The following is a 24,875-nucleotide window of genomic DNA, read 5'->3' on the forward strand; positions in this document are numbered from 1 at the left end:
TCTTTAATAGGGTGTTACCTCAAGAAAATAAATGTGTTATAACTCAAAATTCCTAAAGAATAAGCAAATTCTTCACATAGATTAATGCAAATTTAGAAAACTTATAAGAATATAGCACTTATTACTCACTTGAAAACATTAAAGTGGCTGTAATGAATGTTCAGTTTTGTTGTCTACCTTTTTTAATAAGACTTATCATTCCGAGGCAGTGTCTAATATCACTGGGTATAAGAGTATTTATATACTAGATAAATCCACCACACATAACAATTAGTAGAACGAAGTCTAGGAATTTTGTAGTTTGTTTTTGTGTGGCTTCTAAATTTTTATGACTGAGTCTAGCCTCTGTTTTCTTGATAAGATGAACCTCACTGATTTTGTCCACACAGAGCTGAACACATCAGTGTTGTCCCAAAGGGATATGACCCAGAGGCTTCAGTGCAATGAGACTGTTTTCAATACCCACACTAGGTTCGCATCTAGTCCTAAAAAATCTACAAAGATAGGGACCAGCAGTTAGTGTAAGGGCTATGTCACTGGACTCCCATGTAGTCAACCGTGGTTCAAGTCCTGGACCCGGTGGCTTAAACTCACCCAGACGTGTGTGCGTGCGTGCCCAAGATCCCGAGAGGAGAATGGAGGAGAAGGGATTGTGGCATGGCCATCTCCCCGGGGGGTGATTTCTCGCTTTCTGTCTCTGTGTCTCTCTGTCTGTCTGGCAAGCGCACGTGCACTATAGCAGAAACCTCTCCAAAAAAAAAAAAAAAATCTACAAAGATAATAGCAAAAAAATAAAAAACCTAAATTACTCCTTCTCCAGTCATGGTTTACAAAGCTAGTTAGAAATTATTAAAACGTAACTTTCATTAGATGAGTTTAGTAATTTATCATATTTTCTACTTCATTTAAAGTTAAATATAAATAAATTTTATCAATAAATTAGAAATTTATATGTAAGCAAACAGGATATCCTGTAAAGCAGCATTTTCATAAATGTGCTAATATACCTACTCCCCAAGTGTAAAGAACAACTTAGTTTAAAGGTACATAGAAAATAGGGACCAGGCCTTAGTGTAATGGCTATGTCACTGAACTCCCATGTAGTCGACGGTGGTTTGAATCCTGAACCTGGTGGCTTAAACTCACGCCGGGCACATGTTCGTGCGTGCCCAAGATCCCAAGAGGAGAATGGAGGAGAAGAGATTGCGGTGTGGCCATCCCCCCTGGGGGGGGGGGTGATTTCTCGGTTTCTGACTCTCTGTCTCTCTCTGTCTTTTTGGCAAGTGCACGTGCCCTATAGCAAAAACCTCTCCAAAAAAAAAAAAAAAAAGGTACATAGAAAACAAAGTTGAAATATAATGCCTCTATTCAAAGCTTATTATGTCTCCACATAGTATTATATCACTAGCCTCTTCCATTTCTGAGTAAGCAAGCATGCCAAGTTAACAAAGCACACAAGCATCTCATACAAAATCTACCACAAAATAAGTAATAAGTAAGATAACACAAACATTAACTAAACAAGCTCAGTAATTCAGCAATAGAATAAGAGCTCCAAAATGAAAAATAACCCTAGCAGTTAGCGCAATGCCTAAGTCGCTGGACTCCCATGTAGTCGACCGTGGTTCGTGTCCCAGACCTGGTGGCTTAAAACTCACGCTGAGCGCGTGTGCGTGCGTGCCCAAGATCCCAAGAGGAGAATGGAGGAGAAGGGATTGCGGCGTGACCATCCTCCCTGGGGGGTGATTTCTCACTTTCTGTCTCTCTGTCTCTCTCTGTCGGTCTGGCGAGCGCACTCGCCCTATAGCAAAAACCTCTCCAAAAATAAATAAATAAATTACCCTAATACTACCCTGTATTTTATATTGCAAGGTATCTTCGGTTGTTCAATGTTACAAAATAAATCAAAGTATATAGGACACTTATATAAAAGTGATTTTTTTTTAAGAGGGTATGTTCACTTACGAGAGAGAGAGAGACAGAGAAACAAAGAAAGGAGAGAGCAGAAAAAGCAAGCCCCCAGGGAGAATGGTCACACCGCAATCCGTTCTCCATCTCACTCACCTTTCAGGAACACACACCCAGCGTGTTTTTCAAATCTCACTGCATGGTCAGCCATATGGGATCCTGCTGCCTAACCACCAGCCTATGGAGGCAGCCTAATTTTATTTATTAATTTATTTGCACTAAGATATCTGATGATGGGAGAACATATAAACTCTAAATTATAACTTCATTTTACTGTCCTATCCTTCTGAAACAATGAAGCCCTTAGGTATTCTCCTTTCATTCTTTAGCAATCCTGTAGCAGACAAATTTTCTATCACAAGATGCCCAGACTTCGTCTTCCCCTGACAAAGATGTTCATGTGAAGGAAAAATAAATTCAAATGGCAATTGCTTCAAATTTTGCTTATATCAGTTCAATGTGAGGAATACAGTAAGCAGAGCTCATAAAAAAGTCAAAATCAAGATTTGCTTGAAGAAATACAACTTCAAAATTTATCTAAGTAATTATATTTAAGTACTAAAAACAGAATAAAATTTAAACAATAAATATTTCAAAGTAGTAATTAAAATAACATAGTCTTTTCTTTTTGTCATCAATATATTCCAAAGTCACTAGATGGCTAATGAGCACAGAAAGGTAGATTTGCATGTGTATATTCATGTTTCCTTACATATGACACATATTCATATAATATATTTATTAACCTATCTGATTGAGGAAGATTATATGATTAGGATTAAGATTATATCAACAAATGGCAAATATAAAGATCATATACAGACTTGGTCTTCCAAAATTTAATTTGAGTGTCTTAATTCAAAGAAAAACATAGATAGAAAAGGCAGCTATTTTCTTGTTACTAATGAAATAATTTTGCAGAACTAATTCTTTCCAAAAGTACTTGAGTTGAAAATGGAAGTTGTCTAATCAAGGAGTTAAATACAAAGCAAGTAAATTAAGGATCCTTAATCCCAACTGTGATCTTAATTTTTAACTTAATTTCATCTAAATTACACATATCTTTTTGTAATTCAATTTCTTCAGCCTCAAAAAGGTCAGAATAATTTTCCTAATTGCCACTTGTAAAGATAATTTTGACACTTGAAGTCAAAAGCATTTTCATACAAATCTTGAGAATTCTGTTTTAAATCTAATTAGTAGTATCATTACATATAGTTTTGTTTTACATATAAGTTTTAAGCCAGATTTTTATTATTACATGCAATAATAAAAATATATTCATAGACCTTTTCAAAATATTGGGGCAAGGTTTTCTGGTTTGAGAATTAGGCTTTTTGAGATTTCAAAAGTTAAATGACGTTTATGTCCTATCTTATATGATCTTTGCTCTAGAGACAGTCCATGATTCATAACTAAATTCATCAAAATGTCTGCAGTGAAAAATATAGCACTCACCCTATATTATCCATACCTTAAAAATCTATTATTTTCAGAGCTGTGGATTTAAGAATCGTTGACCTGTAATTACTATCTTTTACACTACTATTTGTTTAATCCTCGAGAGTGTCTTGAGGGCTAACTTCACTGTGTAAATAAGAAAAATGAGTTTCAAAAAGAATGGGCAACTGGTGATTCAAAGTTGTGTTAGACGGATTCAAGCCACGTGGCCTGTCAACCATGGGCTTTCTGAGAGAAGAAAGCAAAGAGATAGCATACATGTGAGACTCATTTATGTCTCTTTTCAAACTGAGAGGGGGAAATTGTCAAACCTCTCCCCACATTTATATATTATCTTTAAAAAGCGCCATATTTGTATAAAATATATTAATGGTAATAAAAATGCAAAAAAGTTCCTTGACTTGAGTCAATTTTGGGTTCAGTCACTTCACTGAGAAACCCAACACATATGTTTGCAGTTAGACATCCACCCACTGTCCTATGCTGGCAGGTATGAATTCTGTTCATGGAAAATGCAGAATTTGATTCAATATCCCTATTTCCTTACTAAAATATTTGAAATCTCAGTGCGAAAGTAAATGCAGCAAGGAAGATTACATATTGCTGTAGAAATTTGGAGTTAAGAAATCTAAACTTGCTAGTCACATACTATGAGCAATCACTAAACATTAGGTTTATTACATGTAAATTGAGGATATAATAGCTATAAAAAAAGTTATTGAGAGGATAAATGAGATAAAATATGGTAAGTGTTTATAGTAAATAGTCAATATTCAATAATAGATATTACTGAATAAAAATCATCTTATAAATGAAGATGAAAGAATGTTAGATTATGTAACTTCTCCAAGGAAATACATCTTACGTCATATGGCACCCAATCCAACTGAGCAAGAGAGGAAGCTATAGAGTGAGAAATAAAAGTGGTTCCTTTGGGGCCAGCAGTTAGTGTAATGGCTATGTTGCTGGACTCCCATGTAGTCGACCGCACTTCAAGTCCCGGACCCAGTGGCTTAGACTCACACCGGCCATGTGTGTGCATGCCCAAGACCCCAAGAGGAGAATGGAGGAGAAGGGATTGCAGTGTGGCCATCACCCGGTGGTGGTGGTGGTGGGGGGTGATTTCTTGCTTTCTATCTCTCTGTCTCTCTCTGTCTTTCTGGTGAGCACACGCACCCTATAGTGAAAACCTCTCAAAAAAAAAAAAAAATAAGTGGTTCCTTTAGAACTTGAATCATAACTTTTTCACTTTACATTTGTTATATAAAAGAAAAAGATAGGTCAGACTTGTGGCATGGTGGTTAAGGCACTTGACTCCTACATGACCAACCATGGTTCAAGTTCTGGACCAGGGCGCTTGCTTTTTCACTCTTCCCCTCTCCCCTCTCTCTCTCTCTGTCTCTCTCTCTGGTCACATTAAAAAATAGCAGTAATAACAATAAGGAAAATTAAATACATAATTCTTTTTTAAAAAAGAAAGAAGATGAAAAGCAAGTAAATACCTTAGACTCTCTCCTGAAGCTGCAGGTAAGCTGTCAGCTGGAGCTGCAGTCTTCTCAAGGCTCACCTGGGACTGGAGAATCAGCCCCGAAGCTCACTCTTATGCTGGCTGGTCTCAATTACTTACAGTTGTTGAACTAAGGGTTTCTCTAGAGCTGTTGGCTAAAGGCCAATGTCTTGCCACATGGGCCACTCTACGGATTCACAGGGCAACACATGGCATAGAAACTGGCTTCCTCCCAAGTGAGTGATCCTAGAGAGAGCAAGAAATACAGAGCAAGAGAGAGGGTGCCCCAAACAGAAACCAGTCTTTTGTCAACAAATTTGGAAATGTCATACCATCATTTCTGTGAAAAGCTACTGACTAGGACAACTTTAGTGCAATGAAACAGGACTCCTAGAGGGTATAACTCCCAGTAGGCAGGAATTCTTAGGAGCTCTCTTGGAAGCTGGCTATCTCAAAAAATATTGAGAACATTACATTGAAAATGATTCCCTTTATATTTGGAATCAAATATGTATCCTGAGATAATGCACAAAATATTTACCCACAGTGCCTGTCATTTATTGCTACTCATTGAAGAACAATTTATTCCATTTTTTGAGTAGTAGATTAACCAATCAGAAATGTAGCTGCATAAGAGATTTTCTAGTTATCTGAGGCCTCTTTATTTAATTATTATTAAATGAAAATAATGTCAACAATATTGAATCATTGGAGTCATTTTTGTAACAGCCTGTCCACAAGACAAAATTAGACAAAGAATTCTAATTCTTTTTCATTTTCAATTTCTACTTTTATTTAGGGGATTTGTTTTAAGCCAGTCCATGTTCTGAGGTCATTTTTCATAATACTAGATACCCTATTGACAACCATTTTGCTGGACAAATAAAAGCTACAAGATAGTGAAGGGCCTTCCTCTCACACAACTTGCAAGGCAAGTGTCCCAGTAAATTAAGGCTGTGTGAGAGCAGTAATCTCAGTTTATGCAGTGGACATTATTGAAGCTTCATTTTAAATTATTTTTTGTCAGCACATTATTATAAATATAATCTCTAATGTTGTTAATGTGCTAATAGATCATCTTCTTCTATACTTCCTTACAGGTTACTTTGTAGACTGCTGATGAAATGATTCCCCCTGATTTATCTCCACGTGTCTTGAACTCACCAATTGGTGGAATTATCTTTTTTGTTGTTATTTTTGGCTCAGAAGCATCAGTGGACTTTTTGTTAACAATTTCATTGTAATAATCAAATTTTTCTTCCATTCCTTTCACAATAACCTTTCAAAAATAAATATGTAAACCAAAAAAAAACAAGAACAAGGAGCAAAAAGCATAAACCCAAAATTCTCTTATTGCTACTTCTCAAATAAACTCAGCTACGAAGCCCGTTGGGTTCAAGATAGACAGGAGGGACCAGCAGTTAGCGTAATGGCTATGTCACTGAAATCCCAAGTAATTGACTGTGGTTCGAGTCCCGGACCTGGTGGCTTAAACTCACGCCGGGTGCACATACGTGCGTGTCCAAGATCCCAAGTGGAGAATGGATGAGAAGGGATTGTGGCATGACCACCCCCCTGGGGGGTGATTTCTCACTTTCTGTCTCTCTGTCTCTCTCTGTCTTTCTGGCGAGCGCACATGCCCCGTAGCAAAAAATAAATAAATAAATAAATAACTCTCAATAAAGAAAAAAAAAAAAAGACAGACAGAAGGAAATGTAAGCAGGAGAGAGAAGTGTATTTGAAGCATAGAGAAATAAGCTAGGTTAGAGAAGGCAGCAGGAGAGGCCAGGAGTATGTAACTTCTCCAAGGAAATACATCTTACGTCATATGGCACCCAATCCAACTGAGCACGAGAGGAAGCTATAGAGTGAGAAATAAAAGTGGTTCCTTTGGGGCCAGCAGTTAGTGTAATGGCTATGTTGCTGGACTCCCATGTAGTCGACCGCACTTCAAGTCCCGGACCCAGTGGCTTAGACTCACACCGGCCATGTGTGTGCATGCCCAAGACCCCAAGAGGAGAATGGAGGAGAAGGGATTGCAGTGTGGCCATCACCCGGTGGTGGTGGTGGTGGGGGGTGATTTCTTGCTTTCTATCTCTCTGTCTCTCTCTGTCTTTCTGGTGAGCACACGCACCCTATAGTGAAAACCTCTCAAAAAAAAAAAAAAATAAGTGGTTCCTTTAGAACTTGAATCATAACTTTTTCACTTTACATTTGTTATATAAAAGAAAAAGATAGGTCAGACTTGTGGCATGGTGGTTAAGGCACTTGACTCCTACATGACCAACCATGGTTCAAGTTCTGGACCAGGGCGCTTGCTTTTTCACTCTTCCCCTCTCCCCTCTCTCTCTCTCTGTCTCTCTCTCTGGTCACATTAAAAAATAGCAGTAATAACAATAAGGAAAATTAAATACATAATTCTTTTTTAAAAAAGAAAGAAGATGAAAAGCAAGTAAATACCTTAGACTCTCTCCTGAAGCTGCAGGTAAGCTGTCAGCTGGAGCTGCAGTCTTCTCAAGGCTCACCTGGGACTGGAGAATCAGCCCCGAAGCTCACTCTTATGCTGGCTGGTCTCAATTACTTACAGTTGTTGAACTAAGGGTTTCTCTAGAGCTGTTGGCTAAAGGCCAATGTCTTGCCACATGGGCCACTCTACGGATTCACAGGGCAACACATGGCATAGAAACTGGCTTCCTCCCAAGTGAGTGATCCTAGAGAGAGCAAGAAATACAGAGCAAGAGAGAGGGTGCCCCAAACAGAAACCAGTCTTTTGTCAACAAATTTGGAAATGTCATACCATCATTTCTGTGAAAAGCTACTGACTAGGACAACTTTAGTGCAATGAAACAGGACTCCTAGAGGGTATAACTCCCAGTAGGCAGGAATTCTTAGGAGCTCTCTTGGAAGCTGGCTATCTCAAAAAATATTGAGAACATTACATTGAAAATGATTCCCTTTATATTTGGAATCAAATATGTATCCTGAGATAATGCACAAAATATTTACCCACAGTGCCTGTCATTTATTGCTACTCATTGAAGAACAATTTATTCCATTTTTTGAGTAGTAGATTAACCAATCAGAAATGTAGCTGCATAAGAGATTTTCTAGTTATCTGAGGCCTCTTTATTTAATTATTATTAAATGAAAATAATGTCAACAATATTGAATCATTGGAGTCATTTTTGTAACAGCCTGTCCACAAGACAAAATTAGACAAAGAATTCTAATTCTTTTTCATTTTCAATTTCTACTTTTATTTAGGGGATTTGTTTTAAGCCAGTCCATGTTCTGAGGTCATTTTTCATAATACTAGATACCCTATTGACAACCATTTTGCTGGACAAATAAAAGCTACAAGATAGTGAAGGGCCTTCCTCTCACACAACTTGCAAGGCAAGTGTCCCAGTAAATTAAGGCTGTGTGAGAGCAGTAATCTCAGTTTATGCAGTGGACATTATTGAAGCTTCATTTTAAATTATTTTTTGTCAGCACATTATTATAAATATAATCTCTAATGTTGTTAATGTGCTAATAGATCATCTTCTTCTATACTTCCTTACAGGTTACTTTGTAGACTGCTGATGAAATGATTCCCCCTGATTTATCTCCACGTGTCTTGAACTCACCAATTGGTGGAATTATCTTTTTTGTTGTTATTTTTGGCTCAGAAGCATCAGTGGACTTTTTGTTAACAATTTCATTGTAATAATCAAATTTTTCTTCCATTCCTTTCACAATAACCTTTCAAAAATAAATATGTAAACCAAAAAAAAACAAGAACAAGGAGCAAAAAGCATAAACCCAAAATTCTCTTATTGCTACTTCTCAAATAAACTCAGCTACGAAGCCCGTTGGGTTCAAGATAGACAGGAGGGACCAGCAGTTAGCGTAATGGCTATGTCACTGAAATCCCAAGTAATTGACTGTGGTTCGAGTCCCGGACCTGGTGGCTTAAACTCACGCCGGGTGCACATACGTGCGTGTCCAAGATCCCAAGTGGAGAATGGATGAGAAGGGATTGTGGCATGACCACCCCCCTGGGGGGTGATTTCTCACTTTCTGTCTCTCTGTCTCTCTCTGTCTTTCTGGCGAGCGCACATGCCCCGTAGCAAAAAATAAATAAATAAATAAATAACTCTCAATAAAGAAAAAAAAAAAAAGACAGACAGAAGGAAATGTAAGCAGGAGAGAGAAGTGTATTTGAAGCATAGAGAAATAAGCTAGGTTAGAGAAGGCAGCAGGAGAGGCCAGGAGTCAGTACCAGTGGTTCTCAGTTTTGACTGACCATGAGAATTGGGGACCTTTAAAAATTTCCAGTGATCAGGCCAATAGTTTGTGTAAAGATTACGCTGGACTTCTACATGGCTGACCACAGTTCGAGTCCCAGACCTGAAAATTACTCTGGGCGTTTATGCATGTGTGCCCAAAATCCCAGGAGAATGGAGGGGATTGTGGTGTGGCCATCCCTCCGGGGGGGTGGGGGTGGGGTGATTTCTCACTTTCTACTTCATTGTCTCTGTCTCTCTTCCTCCAGCAAGTGGAAGTGCCCTATGGCAAAACCTCTAAAAGAAAACATATAAACATATATCCCAGTATTCATACTGCAGTACATACTAAACAAATCAGAATATCTGAGTGTGGGATCAAGCACAGCTAAATTGCAAACTTTCCTGGATTATTCCAATGCCAAATTCAACCAGTGCTCTAAGTCATATGGAAAATAGACTTGACCCTGAAGGGTGTTCTCTCTTTTGGGTGGAGTTTAGTGGCTGGCATTCATAAGTGGTAGCATGCTCAGAGCCAGGATAATGTTAGGGTAATTGGTCCTTTGAAAAAGGATGTTTGGCAATGGGTGGAAATAAAAGATGAGAAAAATCACACTTTAAATAATGGAACTTTATATGAGTTAGACATATTAAGGATCCAGGCAGGCTAGTTAATGTCCTGGACTCCAGTCTCACAGAGGAAACTAAAGTGCAAACCAGGACAGCAAGACAGAAAGCTCATTCATGTGGGTTAGGCAGAAATGCGGCTTGCTGACAGGGTGGGAAAGCTGCAGTTTGGTCAGCACATGGTGATCTGGAACCAGCAAGTTGGTAACACCCAACCCCCTACTTAGAGCAGTTGGAATGCTCACTGCAGAAGGGGGAATCCTTGTAGCCTGCCCACCTCTGTACTGTTTGTGGTTAAACTTCAAGAGAGAGCAATCAGAGAGCCCACACTTGGTTTGGGGAAAGATGTATTTTAAACAGGCATTGTTAAAACTTTCCACAATACAAATCAGAACAGTACAGACTACTGTATTTTCTATGTAATAGAAACACAATGCTTAATAGTGCTCTTATCTTGAGAACACCAAGGATATAAATGCTAATTGATAGTGGCAGAGTTTAAAACATGTATAACTGAGTAAAAATCAAGTCATGGTAATTAGCATACCCATCACTTTAAATATGAATCATTTCTTTGTTGTGAAAACATTCATAATCCTTTCTTCTGGCTACTGGAAGTATACATTTCATTATTGTTATCTATCATTACCCTGCCGTGCAATGCATGTGTATAGCAAGACATTTTCCTCCTGTCCAGCTGTAACACTCTACGCCCTATTGCTTTTTTCATTTTAATTTTTTTTTTTTTTTTGTCGAATGGTAAGGAGAAGCAGCTCGCATGTACTGAGTAATTACTCTGTTAGGCACTTAACATGATGACTTGCTTAATGGAGTACATCTCATGATGAAGTGTGCCTTTTTGTGCCTCCTTTATAAATGAGAATTAGGCTGTGAGATTAAGAAATTTGCCCAAGATATCAAAATAGTAAAGATAGCCAAGTAATCTGATTCCAAACTCCTTGCTTTTAATCCATTTACACATCTGCTTTCCTGGCTGTTTGAAAATTTGTTGGTGATTATCATAATATATTTTAGATAAAACAAACTCAATCACTATTCACCAGAAATAAAATTAATGTTTAAAAATATAGCACAAAATGTTGAAATAGAATTAAATATCTGAAAAATAACAATAGTTACTCATCATAATTTTATCCTTATAGAAAAAGGCAGAATATAGACCATTGAATCATTTTTCTGAGTTCACAGATTTCTACAACATACAAATTTATAACTCACAAACTTGGCAATTTTCCATACTAAAGATTTATAGAAAAAGGTACACTGATCTTATTCTTTAAGAAAATAAAAATGATTAATCAACCAAATGATCTTTCTTCCAGTCAAACATCTGGTATATTATAAATACAATAAACATTACAAGCAGCTTGACTGTTGTGAGCTTTGATAAATTACTCTAAGATACAAAGAGAGACCCTCTTCTGTTCTAAACATGAAATTTAACAACAAAAAATCCTCTCACCATATGCTTCTGGAGTAACATTTTCACATGTACTACCCATGGATGTTGTTCCTGAGTGAAGGATACTCATTATCAAATTGTAGATTCTACCTTCCTACACTGTATATAATTACCTATTAAAATTTAGATACCAGAGAACAGAGAACCATCACTTATGAAAAATCTTAAAGACACCCAAGTAATTGGACAAAATGTTCAATAACTTTATAGCTTAAAATTTTTTATAAGGTCCACATTGCTCACTGGATGAAATAATCTGGAGTAACAAAGAGAAAAGATTTATTATAGATGAACATTTATAAAAACTATATTTGCACTCTTATTAACAACTACATTATCCACATTTTTTTAAAAAGTTTGCTGCAGGGTGCAGGCCAAATGGAGAGACAGAGAAAAAGAGGAAAAGTGAGAAATTACTCCCCAACAAGATGACAATGCCATAGTACCTTTTCTCCCATTCTTCCCTGCACACGTGCTCCACATGATTTTCAAGTCACTGGGTCTGGTACTCTGACAGCAAAGTGCGCCATGGGAGGGTGCAGTACTTAACTTCCATGCCACCTACTGACTATCCACATAAAATTTTAAGTACATTTCATTTACTATAAAGAGTTAAAAATTAAGATGAGGTTTACTCATAAACTTGGTTTATTTCTTTATTTTTTTCAAAGAGGTTTTTGCTATAGGCCACCTGCACTCTCCAGAAAGACAGAGAGAGACAGAAAGTGAGAAATCACTCCCCAGGTGGGATGGTCACGCTGCGATCCCTTCTCCTCCATTCTCCTCTCGGGATCTTGGGCACGCACACACACACACCTGGCATGAGTTTAAGCCATTGGGTCCAGGATTCAAACTGTCGTCAACTACATGGGAGTTCACTGACATAGCCATTACGCTGTTGGTCCCTAAACTTGGTTTATTTTAAACACTAAGCAGTTAAAACTGAATAACAACAAATTAGTGACTCTGTTTTAAGGAATTTTTAAAAGCTAAGTGTAAGTTTTTATAAAAATGAATGGTGATAAATTAATTTCTAGTTATAGAATAATGTATATTTTACTGTTTCAAATCACCCAGTTTTTCTTACTATTGTCAAATTTAAAAAATTTTTAGCAAGTAAACAAATCCAAAATATATAAGTGTTCCAGGTTTAATTACACTGGTTTTGTCACTAATTTTAAACATAACTATTTTCTTAACCCAAAACAATAGTCGATGTTAAATTTAATTCTGACATTCTGGAATGAATAAAACAGGAAGAAATACTGCCATGATTTATTTCAAAATTTTTCTGTAGAGCATTTTTGTAATTGTACATATATATATAAATATATAAAAAATATATTTACACCTCTAAATAAACTTCACATGAGGAAAGGCTCAAAGTCACCTTTTATAAACTTAAATACTATACTCTAAAAATATTTGGGACCAGCAGTTAGTGTAATGGCAATGTCGCTGGACTCCCACGTAGTCGACCACGGTTTGCGTTCCGGACCCGGTGGCTTAAAACTCACGCTGGGCGCGTGTGCATGCGTGCCCAAGATCCCGAGAGGAGAATGGAGGAGAAGGGATTGTGGTGTGGCCATCTCTCCTGGGGGGTGATTTCTCTCTTTCTTTCTTTCTGTCTCTCTCTGTCTGTCTGGTGAGCGCACACGTCCTATAGCAAAAACCTCTCAAAAAAATTTTTTTTAAGTTTATAATCGATAAGTATAACTATAACCAGAAATCTACAGATTTTGATATTTTTTAAAAATCACAATAAAATTAAATTACCTAATATAATATTTCGCCATATAATACAAAGGGAACTAAAGTGTAATTATTTACTACATATTTCATTGTTAAGATTCTGTTGCTATACATAAATTAAAATTTTTTTAAAATCAGTTTCTAAGGAAAAATATCTCAGAGATTTGTTTATTTAAAGTCGATACAGTAGTCAGCAGGTGATGTTAAGGCTCTGGACTCCCACATGACTGACCATACTTTGAATCCTGGACCACATATCTGCTTTAATATCATACCAGGCATGTGTGTGTGCATGCCCAAAATCCCGAGAGGAGAAGGAATTGCAGCATAGCCATCCCCCCTTGGGGGATAATTTCCCATTTTCTATCTCTCTCTGTCTCTCCAGCGAGCATGTATGCTCTATAGCAAAAATCTCTCTCAAAAAAAATTAAAAAAGGATTGAGACGAAGAAGTGAAAACCCATACTTAAGGAAGTTAGTTATCTCTTATAGAAGCATATTTAAATTAGTCAATGTAAATTTTTTTAAAAATTGCAATAATCCATGAGATTAAATCCTTCTCTATACTCTCATTTAATATTTTAATTTAATATTAGTTGGCATTTATTGAATGCTTGCTTATGTTAGGAACTGAAGTAAATAAGTAACTTACATTATAAGTTCATCAGATAATGGAGTATTCTCAACAGCATGAAGTGGGGACTTCTGTTATATCTATTTTCGATGAGAAAATGGAGATTTAGGATTACCTCCTGCCCAGGTCATTTAAATTAGGCAACAAAGTGACAGATCCAGCTTTGAAACACTTTCCTTTTTCCAGAGCCCACATCCTTTAATTCCATGCTAGGCAGTCACTTAGAACACAATTGGTAAAATTATCTTCTAATTCAGCTGAAAATTACATACTAAAAATGTCTACGTCTTAGCAAACGAAAATAGAATACTGCTGATAAAAGTAGCTAAAATCTGAGTAATGAAAGAGAAGTAATGCTATTCTGTGAAGCTAGACTTAAGCCCAGAAAAAAAAGCAGAGATGGAATGACTGTTAAAAATCCTAGGTGAAAAGTGGTGGAAGTCTGAAGTACAGTTGTGACCATAGAGAAAAAGGATGAAGGGTAATATTCAGGATTGATTTAGGAGGTAAAATTCATAGAAATTGTAGGCTGAATCAATATTGGATATTAGAAAAGAACCTATCTTGGGGCCGGCAGGTGGCATGGTGGTTAAGGGCGCTGGACTCCCACATGGCCAACCACGGTTTGAGTCTCAGATCTGGAGGGTGACTTTCTCATGTTCTCTGTCTCTCTCTCTGTTTTTCTCTCCCACCCTCTTGTAAAAATTAAAATAAATGAACTTTAAAAAATTTTTAGAAAGGAAAAGATCATATCTCTTAAGACTGATTTGAGTTATTGTATGAATGGTTTACTCAGTGATTGCATTCAGTGATTTGTTCAAATATAATTTTCTTATTCATATTCACGATAAAACACAGTATTCATGTGAATCTCAAAAGAAAGTTAATGGTCACACAAAAAGTTAATGGTCACACATCTTTTTTTTTTTTTAAATTGCCATAGGGTACATGTATTCATCAGAAAAAAAAAGAGAAAGAGAACACTTCCCAGTTGGGCATGATCACAGCAAAACCCTTTGTCCTTCATTCCCTCATCTTGCCCAGATTTTAGGCATGCATGCACATGCACTTGGCGTGGTTCTAAAGCTTCCTGGGTGGGAATTTGAACCATTCAAACTGTCAGCTGTGTGAGATCCTGCTTTCTACACATAGCCCGCGATCACTGACCTGCTGGGCCGGCCCTCAGTCTATAGTCTTTACATGGATGGCAAATGGAATGTTGGATGTTAAAAGTGGAATAATGTGTTTGGTCAGCATACCTTCAATTCAGGGACTGCGTTCAAAGATTAGCCTACATTGCTTCTTGCATTATATACATTTTTTCAAAGTTTTTACCTTACAGTAGAATATTTGCACATTTTTATTAGTGTAGAAGATAAGTAAGGATCACACACATAGTGGGCACTAAGAAAGCATACAATCTGCTACCTATGCAAATTTTCTCTAGACCTTATCATCTGTTTCAGTTAGAGTTCTCAGGAGTAATGGGATCAAAATAAGATGTACATAGATATTGAAAGAATGAGATTTCTTTTAAGGGAGTTAAAATAAATGATTGTGGGGGCCAATAAGCCTGAAATTTTGATATATGCTGCAATCTTAAATGCAAAGATGATCTGAAGGCAGAATTCCTTCCTTTTTAGGAGGCTCAGATTTTCTGCTTAAAGCCTTTAACTAATTGGATGAGGCCCACAGACATAATGAAGGGTAACTTGCTTTACTTGACCTATTGAATTAAATATTGATAGATACACAATACTTCCATAAAAACATCTAGGCTGATGTTTGACTAACATCTGGGTGCCATGGCCTGTCCAAGCTGATATATAAGATTGACTGTCACAGGACTCGGAAAGCTGAGCCAGAAGGTCTGCAAGCCAGAGTTGCTGGCATGGACATCTGTATGAGACTGGCTGAAAAACCTTCCCCTGTGGTCCCAGCTACTTGGGAGGCTAACACAAGAAAACACAACAAAGTGAGACTCTGTCTCGAAACAAAACAAAACAAAACAAAATATTGAGCATTAACATCAACATTCTATGTCCAGGGAACCAGCTGTTAGCGTAATGGCTATGTCACTGGACTCCCACACAGTCGACCACGGTTCGCATCCTGGACCCGATGGCTTAGAACTCACACTGGGCGCGTGTGCGTGCATGCCCAAAATCCCAAGAGGAGAATGGAGGAGAAGAGATTGCAGCATGGCCATCCCCCCTGGGGGGTGATTTCTCGCTTTCTGTCTCTCTGTCTCTCTCTGTCTGTCTGGTGAGCGCTCACGCCCTATAGCGATAAACCTCTCCCCCCCAAAAAAAGAAAGAAACAGCCTGGCGCGTGTGTGTGCGTGCCCAAGATCCTGAGAGGAGAATGGAGGAGAAGGGATTGTGGCGTGACCATGCCCCCTGGGGGGTGATTTCTCGCTTTCTGTCTCTATGTCTCTCTCTGTCTGTCTGGCGAGCGCACGTGCCCTACAGTGAAAATCTCTCCAAAAAAAAAGAAAGAAACATTCTATGTCCACTCTTAGTTTACAGACATTGATTGGTTTTTACACTAAAGGCAAATAATTAACTACTAAACTGGTTAGGCTTCCCTTGGTTTATTAGTTATTGCAGTTTTACATTGTTGAAACTTACTATTTTACATTGGATATATTCTTAAATAAATGTCCTTATGTTATACACGATTTTAATGTGGATTTCTTTATTTTCTTTGGTAATGACTAGTTACTCATTTATTCTATATGTATTTTAGACTATGGAAATGATGTTGGACAAAAAGAAAATTAAGTTGATTTTCTTATTCAAGTTCAAAATGGGCCATAAAGTTGTGGAGACAATGCACTGGCCCAGGAAATGCTAAGGAATACACAGTGTAGTGGTGTATTCTCACAAATATGTGAGAATAATTGACTATAAAATACGTAAGTCATGTTATCATAATTGGCAGAAAAAAAATTCTTATTCATTTCAATGTAGTTCAGGGATCCAAATAAATTTTCTTAATAACTAGAATTTAAGGGACCATAATATAAAATAAAACTGATATTAAAATTATATAATTAATTTCTAGACTTTTATTAGACTCTAATAAAACAAAAATATGATTTTTTTCAGGTTTTTAAAACAAAGCAAGTATAAATTTATTTCAAATAAATCTGAGGAAACAGTTTGAAAAATTGATATACATTTTCCCCTAGAACTTCGTGTACACTTTTAATCATGAAAATTGAAAAACATTTATATATGTTTTAGAAAGGTTACAGTGAACACCTGAATTAGTGTTCTTCAAAGACACAGAAATGATAATATGGAGAGAAAGAGAGACATGAATGGGAAAATATTAAGAGAATTGGTTTGTGGGGACCAGCAGTTAGCGTAATGGCTATGTTGCTGAACTCCCACATAGTCGACTGCGGTTCGTGTCCCAGACCCGGTGACTTAAAACTCACACCAGGCGCGTGTGCGTGCGTGCCCAAGATCCCGAGAGGAGAATGGAGGAGAAGGGATTGCAGCGTAGCCATCCCCTCTAGGGGGTGATTTCTCGCGTTCTGTCTCTCTGTCTCTGTCTGTCTAGCGAGCGCACGCGCCCTATAGCAAAAAAACCCAAAAAAAAAAAAAAAAAAAAAAAAGAGAATTGGTTTGTGTAATTTTGGAACCTGAGAAGTCCTAATATAGGCTGTAAAATTTCTTCAGTAATCTTTTTATATCCCACTCTACCAAAAAAAATGAATTATATAATTTTAAATAAACAAAAAGTATATTAAAACAATTGTGGAACTCACATTATTTGCTCTTTTCATAATGGACTAATTGGTTTTCCATTTATATGATAAGCACCTTGCTAAATTTAACCAGATTTAAATTTAACTGTACATTTAACCAGATTCAAGAATCATTTTCAGAAAAGAATATCTTTAAAATGATGACTAAGAGGTTACTCAATGTATGCGATAATCAATCTGTTATGAAGTGATGACAGTTTCTGGGATAAGAGAATATCATAGCCTTATCAGGTTGGGAGAGAGAAGACAATTTTTATTCACTAACACACACACACAAACACACACATCAATATAAGAGCTAAGGTTCTGTTTTAAAATATAGCAATTTTATATTTTTAAAAATAATAAATTTGAGATAAGCAGCTGGTGTAGTGGTTAAAGTGCTAGCCTCCTACATAGCCAAATGTGGTTCGAGTCCCAGACCTGGTGACTTGAAATTCATGCCGGATGCAAGTGCATGCATCCCCAAAAGAAGACAAAGAAGGAGAAGGGATTGTAGTGTGGCCATCTTCCCTGGAAGGTGATTTCTCACTTTTTCTCTCTCTGTCTCTGACTCTTGGGCAAGCTCATGTGCCATGTAGCAAAAATCTCTCCCTAGAAAAAAAATAAACAAATAATATACTAAAATTAGAACAACAAATTGGACAGAATTATTTTTAAGTTTTTATATCAAACGTCAGAGAAAAAACGAATTTGAAAGCAAATGAGCAGGAGGCTGTTGGACAGCAGGAGCAGAGCACTGCCTAACTCAAAGGAACTTGTTTCAGTTCTTCTGGCAGCTCTTCTGACAGCGATTCTGACAGCGAAGTTGACAAGAAGTTGAAGAGGAAAAAGGAAGTCGCTCCAGCAAAACCTGTAAAGAAGCAAAAGACTGCTGAAACTTTTAGGGTTCTGTCATCTTCCAAACAGAGCAGCAATGGCAGAGAGGATAACATGTTCCAGACTGGGAAAATTAGATATGTTAGTGTTGAGGACTTTAAAGGGAAAGTTCTAATTGATATTAGAGAATATTGGATAGATCCAGAATAGAAAATGAAACCAGGAAGAAAAGGTATCGCTTTAAATCCAGGGCAATGGAGTCAGCTGAAGGAACAGATTTCAGATTTCTTTCTTTCTTTCTTTCTTTTTGGAGAGGTTTTCACTATAGGGCACGTGTGCTTGCCAGACAGAGACAGAGAGACAGAAAGCGAGAAATCACCCCCCAGGGGGGGATAGCCACGCCGCAATCCCTTCTCCTCCATTCTCCTCTCGGGATCTTGGGCATGCACACACGCGCCTGGCGTGAGTTTAAGCCACCGGGTCCGGGACTCGAACCGCGGTCGACTACATGGGAGTCCAGCGACATAGCCATTACGCTAACTGCTGGTCCCACTGAAGGAACAGATTTCTGACACTGATGATATAGTAAGAAAGCTGTAACATCTAGCCATACAAAACCCATGTTGTTCTAATTGTTTTAATCTGTCTTTTTTACATTGGCTTTTGTTTTCTAAATGGGATTTTCCAAGTTTTTGTATATTTGGAGTGTAGAATAATTTGTAATATGTGCATTATTAAAAATGTTGTGAGTGAGACCAGCAGATGGAGGAATGGTTGTTGTTGGACTCCCACATAGTTGAACCGTGGTCCGAGTCCCAGATCTGGCAGCTTAAAACTAGTGCTGGGTGTGTGTAAACGCGTGCCCAAATCCCAAAAAGAGAATGGAGGAGAGGGGATGTGGTGTGGCCACCTCTCGGATGGTGATTTCTTGCTTTCTGTCCCTCTGTCTGTCTAGACAACACACATGCCTTACAGGAAAAATCTCTCTCAAAAAATAAATAAATAAATAAATAAATAATGTTCTGAGTGAAGCTGTCAACTTTATTAAGGATTGTTCTGTGCCCAATACCTAGTGTAAAATAAAATCAAATTTAAAAAGATTTAATGTATCTTTTAATGGAATCAAAATGTGTACATGGCTGCAAATCTCAGAGTTGACCAAACCGTCCAAAGTTGGAAACACAATGTAAACATATTGCATAGAGCTCTCATTTCTCAGTATGACTAATAATTTCAGGGTTACAGAATAAGTCCATGACAAAGACAAACACAGAAAAATAGTTATTTGAAAGAACATACAAATGTTGCTTAAAATGTAAATGCCATCCACATATTTCAAAATATGAACTACCCGATTGTCAGCTCAAAAATTAAAGAATCCTTTGTAAGGCTGGCCTTGCAGTGCAGCGACTAACTGCTATACACAGAAAATCTAACCCTCCAAGTGCAACTTGCCAGGTGACTGGAAACCACGCTGAGTGCCTATGTACATGTACCACAAATCCTGGTGGACTGGAAAAATGGAGGAAATTGGATCTTAGCACGATCACAGTAGTAGTAGTAGTACTACTACTACTCCTCTGAGATTTGCAGCCATGTACACATTTTGATTCCATTAAAAGATACATTAAATCTTTTTAAATTTGATTTTATTTTACACTAGGTATTGGGCACAGAGCAATCCTCCTTAATAAAGTTGACAGCTTGCTCTGGCAAGTATATGCAATCCCTAGAATTAAAAAAGAAGAAGAATCTTAATATAATTTTATAACTCTCTTGTCATTATACCAAGATTTGATTCATTCACCTCCTATGGTCATGTCTATAAACTATAAAATATTGTTGCTCACTTATTTTTTTATTTATAAATAAATATGGACCATTAACTCTTTATGAGGCATCACATTAAGCACTTGAAATGTATTCAGAGCCTACATTTATCAATGGGTAACTGATAAAATAAGTCTAATGAATACACTAATAAAGCCCAACTCTTGGTGTGAGGAATGTCAAAAATTACATTGCTGTTTTTAATCGATCGTAGAGTGAATAAATGTCAATTGTGGCTAAAAACCAAATAATACGAAGACTGAGAACTTTTAATGAGATTGCATAACTTAAAGGGTTATATATATATATATATATATATATGAAAAGTTCTGATGTCAAGGTGGTGATGAAAGCTTGATTATTTGATTTTAAACAGAATAGGTGAGCAAGACATAATATTACCTATTCTTGACCTGAATAATGAGATTGAGCACTTAAACTAATCTTGCAATTTAAATCGCTCTTGAATACTTTTCCAATGCACACACACACAAAAGGCTCTCAATGTGATCAATACTGATTTCGAAATGAAAACAGTCTTTTTATGTATTTATTGTTTTAATAAATTTGGCTTCATCATGGAAATATCAATGTCAGAACGATCTACAGAAATGGAATATCAACTTTCTTCAGAAATTCAACATAGACTTTGTGGATTCTTTCACATCCTCAGAATTTAGCTCAAACCTGACATCAAACAGTGCAAATACAAAAGCACCAACCATCCTTTTCTAGACCGACTAAAACATAAATCATACGTCTTACATTTTTTCTTATGATTTGTAATAATTTCATAATTTTAAAATACAGCTTTTAAGTAAGTTCAATTTCTTCTGAAAGACAGACAAAACAGTACCATCTGGGAACTGGGTAGAAAATAGCAGTAATAAGTAAGCCATTTGGAAGTAAAATGCATGAATTTAAAGCCATGCTGTTTAAATCTTTAGAGTCCCTTCGATGGCCTTGCTTATTGATACAGTCGGTAGAGTACTGGACTGTGGTCTGGAAGCCACAGGCTGACCATAGTTCAAATTCCAGCCTGGTCAGCCTAAAAACACACAGAACAGGAGTACCTGCCCCGAATCGTGGTGGACAGAAGGAGATCACAGCATGACCTGACCTGTGGACAATACTTCTCCCTCTCTCATGAGCACTCTATCATGAATAAGGAAAAAAAAATTTAAGAATGAAGAATCCCTTTGAATATTTTGATTTGGTTAAACACTGCAGCTTGATCAAATGCTCAATAACAGTGCTGTTTCAAATATTGTACCATAAATGTTTAATACTAAATATGAATATTTAATCAGTAAAATCCCCCATGGTGGCTATTCAAGGCTTAAAATATGGGATTAGAATAGACAAAAAAGAATAGACAATGTTTTAACTAGTTAGATTGTTTATTATACATATTTATATCTGTAAAGACATTTAGCACAATATATAATTCAGGTGATACATCATAACTAAATAAAATGTTTGTTTCTTATGGCCAAATAAACATGTTCAATAAAATCGAGGCATTGTAATTAATTTAAATGGTGGAGAATAGAAAGGTCATGTTTAACTACAGACATTTACTTCCCTAAATGGTATTTTCCATAGCTCTTTGTTTTTGTTACTTTTACTTAAATAATTTATGTCCTCAAACTGACACAACATGTACTGGTTATATTATGTTATCAGCCTGTTTTAAATGTCATTGGGAAATTCATTTATTGCTGAGTAAGTAGTAAAATATCACAGGGGAGTACAGAAAAGAGTCATAACTGAATGAAAGACATAAATATTTGTTTCAAAGTGAAAGGTAGTCAGAGAAAGAAATATGAGTTTTTGAAAGCTACATAAATTTGATAAAACACAAAGTACTTCCAATAATTAATTGCCTTTTCCACTCATCTGTGCAAGAGAATTAAAGTCTATAACATATAGGATTCATGCCTGAAATATGTATAAATTAACATGAGGGTTTGCTAAGAGTACTGATATTGGCAATTTATTTAAATTAGGGTTCATGTTTCTTTCATTGTTCCTCTCATCATCTTCACTCCCAATCCACTGATCCTTTTCCTACCTTCAACCCTATCACTACCACAAGTTTTATATGTGCTTTTCAGTCGACCTCTTGTGTATAGTCCTCGATCTGTGGTACCTCTTTCCTGTAAAGTATCCAACAGTCTCTCCACTTTTCAACATACACTCCATAGTTCATGATCAAACTGAAACGTGGTATGTAATCTTATTTATACCAATTGTTAATAGCTTGGCAATTACTGCTTACCAGCTAACATCAACATTAATGACCATATATTGTAGCACTCAGAAGGTCTTGAGACCTGAGGAACAAGTTTGTTTCTTTCATTTTGTATACACTGAGTTATTAGTGTGCTGACAACAGAAAGATGTTCATGGAATAGGTGTTGTTTTCAGGGAAGGGAATCATTTAATGGACTGAGTCATCGTTTATTTTTTAAACTGTCATCGTTTGCAATTCACCTGAATGAGTTTTGATGTGTGAACATGCTACATGTACTATATTTAATTTTTAAATTTTAAGTCAACTCACTATTTGGCCCTAATGAATTTATTCAGTGAAAAAAAAAATGCATGTCACAATGGTAATTGGAATCCACTGTTGGGACCAGCAGATGATGTAAACGTTTAGCTCACTGGACCCCACATAGACCACAGTTCAAGTTCTGAACCTGGTGGCTTAAAACTCATGCCAGGCACATATGGGTGTGTATCCAAAATCTGAGAGAAGAAGGGATGGTGGTGTGACCATTTCCACTGGGAGGAGATTTCTCACTTTCTATTTGTCTCTGTCTCCCCAGCAAGTGGATGTACCCTATATCAGAAATCTCTCTAAAAAAAAGAAAACCAGTGTCATTTGCTGTAAGTGGTAGATAAAGATTGATATCAATTAAAAGATTATGGACATTAAAATTGAAAATATTTATTCATGCATTGACCAAAATATTACTCACACAAAATATGGAATGTGTGATAATCTGCTATTTAAAACTATTTAAAACATAAACAATCTTATGGGAGTCTAACACAGCCAATTTAAGGTTATGTGTTTATGAGCTGGGAGTATTAAGTCTATACTTAACACTAGTTAAGTTCGTAGTATGATAGTTCAGAGAAAAGGAAAAACCAAAGATACAGAGTCGGTCCAGAAGTCTTCACAAGGAATTGCAATCTCTTGTTTCAGCGTAAAACTTGATAAATACAGGGACCAGCAGTTAGCGTAATGGCTATGTCGCTGGACTCCCATGTAGTCAACCGCGGTTCGCTTCCCAGACCCGGTGGCTTAAAACTCATGCTGGGTGCGTGTGCGTGCATGCCCAAGATCCTGAGAGGAGAATGGAGGAGAAGGGATTGCAGCGTGGCCATTCTCCCTGGGGGGTGATTTCTCACTTTCTGTCTCTCTCTCTCTGTCTATCTGGCAAGCGCATGCGCCCTATAGCAAAAACCTCTCAAAAAAAAAAAAAAAAAAAACTTGACAAATACACAACAACACAATATGCATTATCTTATCAGTTTGGTTCCTCCTAGAAGGCTCACCCACAAGGAAAGTAGGTATTATCCCCATTTTATAGAATGGAGAAAGATGTTCCTTGACATCAAGGAGCTTCTCCCAAATTCAGTGTAAATTCTTCGAACAACAATGTCAATATTAAAGAGGATTCCATAAAATAGAAAAGAAAAACACAGGAGGATATTAAATACAGTACTTATTAAAAAATAAAAATAAAGCTTACTTTCTTATTTTAAAATCACACAAAAATGAAACTTTGTTTCCAATTTATAAAGTTATAGTTTGACTTTCCCCAGTGAAATGTCTCAAGGTCAATTTAGTGTGGCATATTCTAAGTTAGGCACAATGGTGCCTCAGTATTCCAGCTGTTTTATATATTCTTTTGTTCTTAGATTTGGAAATACTTAAACTATATTTTCAAATAAGAAAATATATTTCCAAATAAAATAATTATAGTAATTTTAAATAATAATTATAGTAATTTTCAATTTAAAAATGCTTACCTGAAATGCTTGCCTTACAGAATAACATACCTTCCTATATATCTAAGGAATTAGATGATAGGTCATGTTGTAACAAGGTATAAATTACATAATTTCAGAAAATAAACTCGTTTTTGAAAGATTTATGCAACATTAGGTGACTTGTAGAGGAAAGTTCTATATTTCTGACACTATTAATGATGTAATGATAAAAATTAAATAAACGAATCAACCTTTTGCTCTTCAGAGTTATTTTTCTTCTCCTCCCTGTGAAGATTAATATCTAGACATCACTAGGTAAATGTAATAAATGTACAAAATACACCTTTATTTAAAAATACTTTAAGTACATTGTAGGTCTTGATTTTTAAATTTTATATCTATCTCAATAGCAGATATAAATTGTTTTGCAAAACAATATGTTTAATATTTTGCAAAACAATATGTTTAATATTTTGCAAAACAATATGTTTAATACAACTACTTTTTAGTAGAATTCATTGTTCTCCTACAATGAAGGGATTAGGTACACATAAATAAATTGTGAATAAGCTGAGGAACTAGAAGAATAATAATTTCTTTAAAGAATAAGAAATTATATGTATTTGTGGAATAGTTCCATTTCAATTAGTCCAGCATTGAGGAATTATGATCACAACAGTGGACCTTAATGATTACTTTGTAATTGTATTTGGTTAATCTTCTGTTTGTGCAAATATATTG

At 36.4% G+C, this 24,875-nt stretch overlaps 1 pseudogene; it reads left to right on the top strand.

Annotated features, from left to right (window-relative positions):
- Nucleotides 1–18,180: 18,180 nt before the first annotated feature.
- LOC102484356 (activated RNA polymerase II transcriptional coactivator p15 pseudogene) lies at nt 18,181–18,581 on the top strand (annotated as a pseudogene).
- The last annotated feature ends 6,294 nt before the right edge of the window (nt 18,582–24,875 follow it).

The sequence above is a fragment of the Tupaia chinensis genome, unplaced genomic scaffold (genome assembly GCF_000334495.1).
Source record: "Tupaia chinensis unplaced genomic scaffold, TupChi_1.0 Scaffold000466_1, whole genome shotgun sequence".
Lineage (NCBI taxonomy): Eukaryota > Metazoa > Chordata > Mammalia > Scandentia > Tupaiidae > Tupaia > Tupaia belangeri.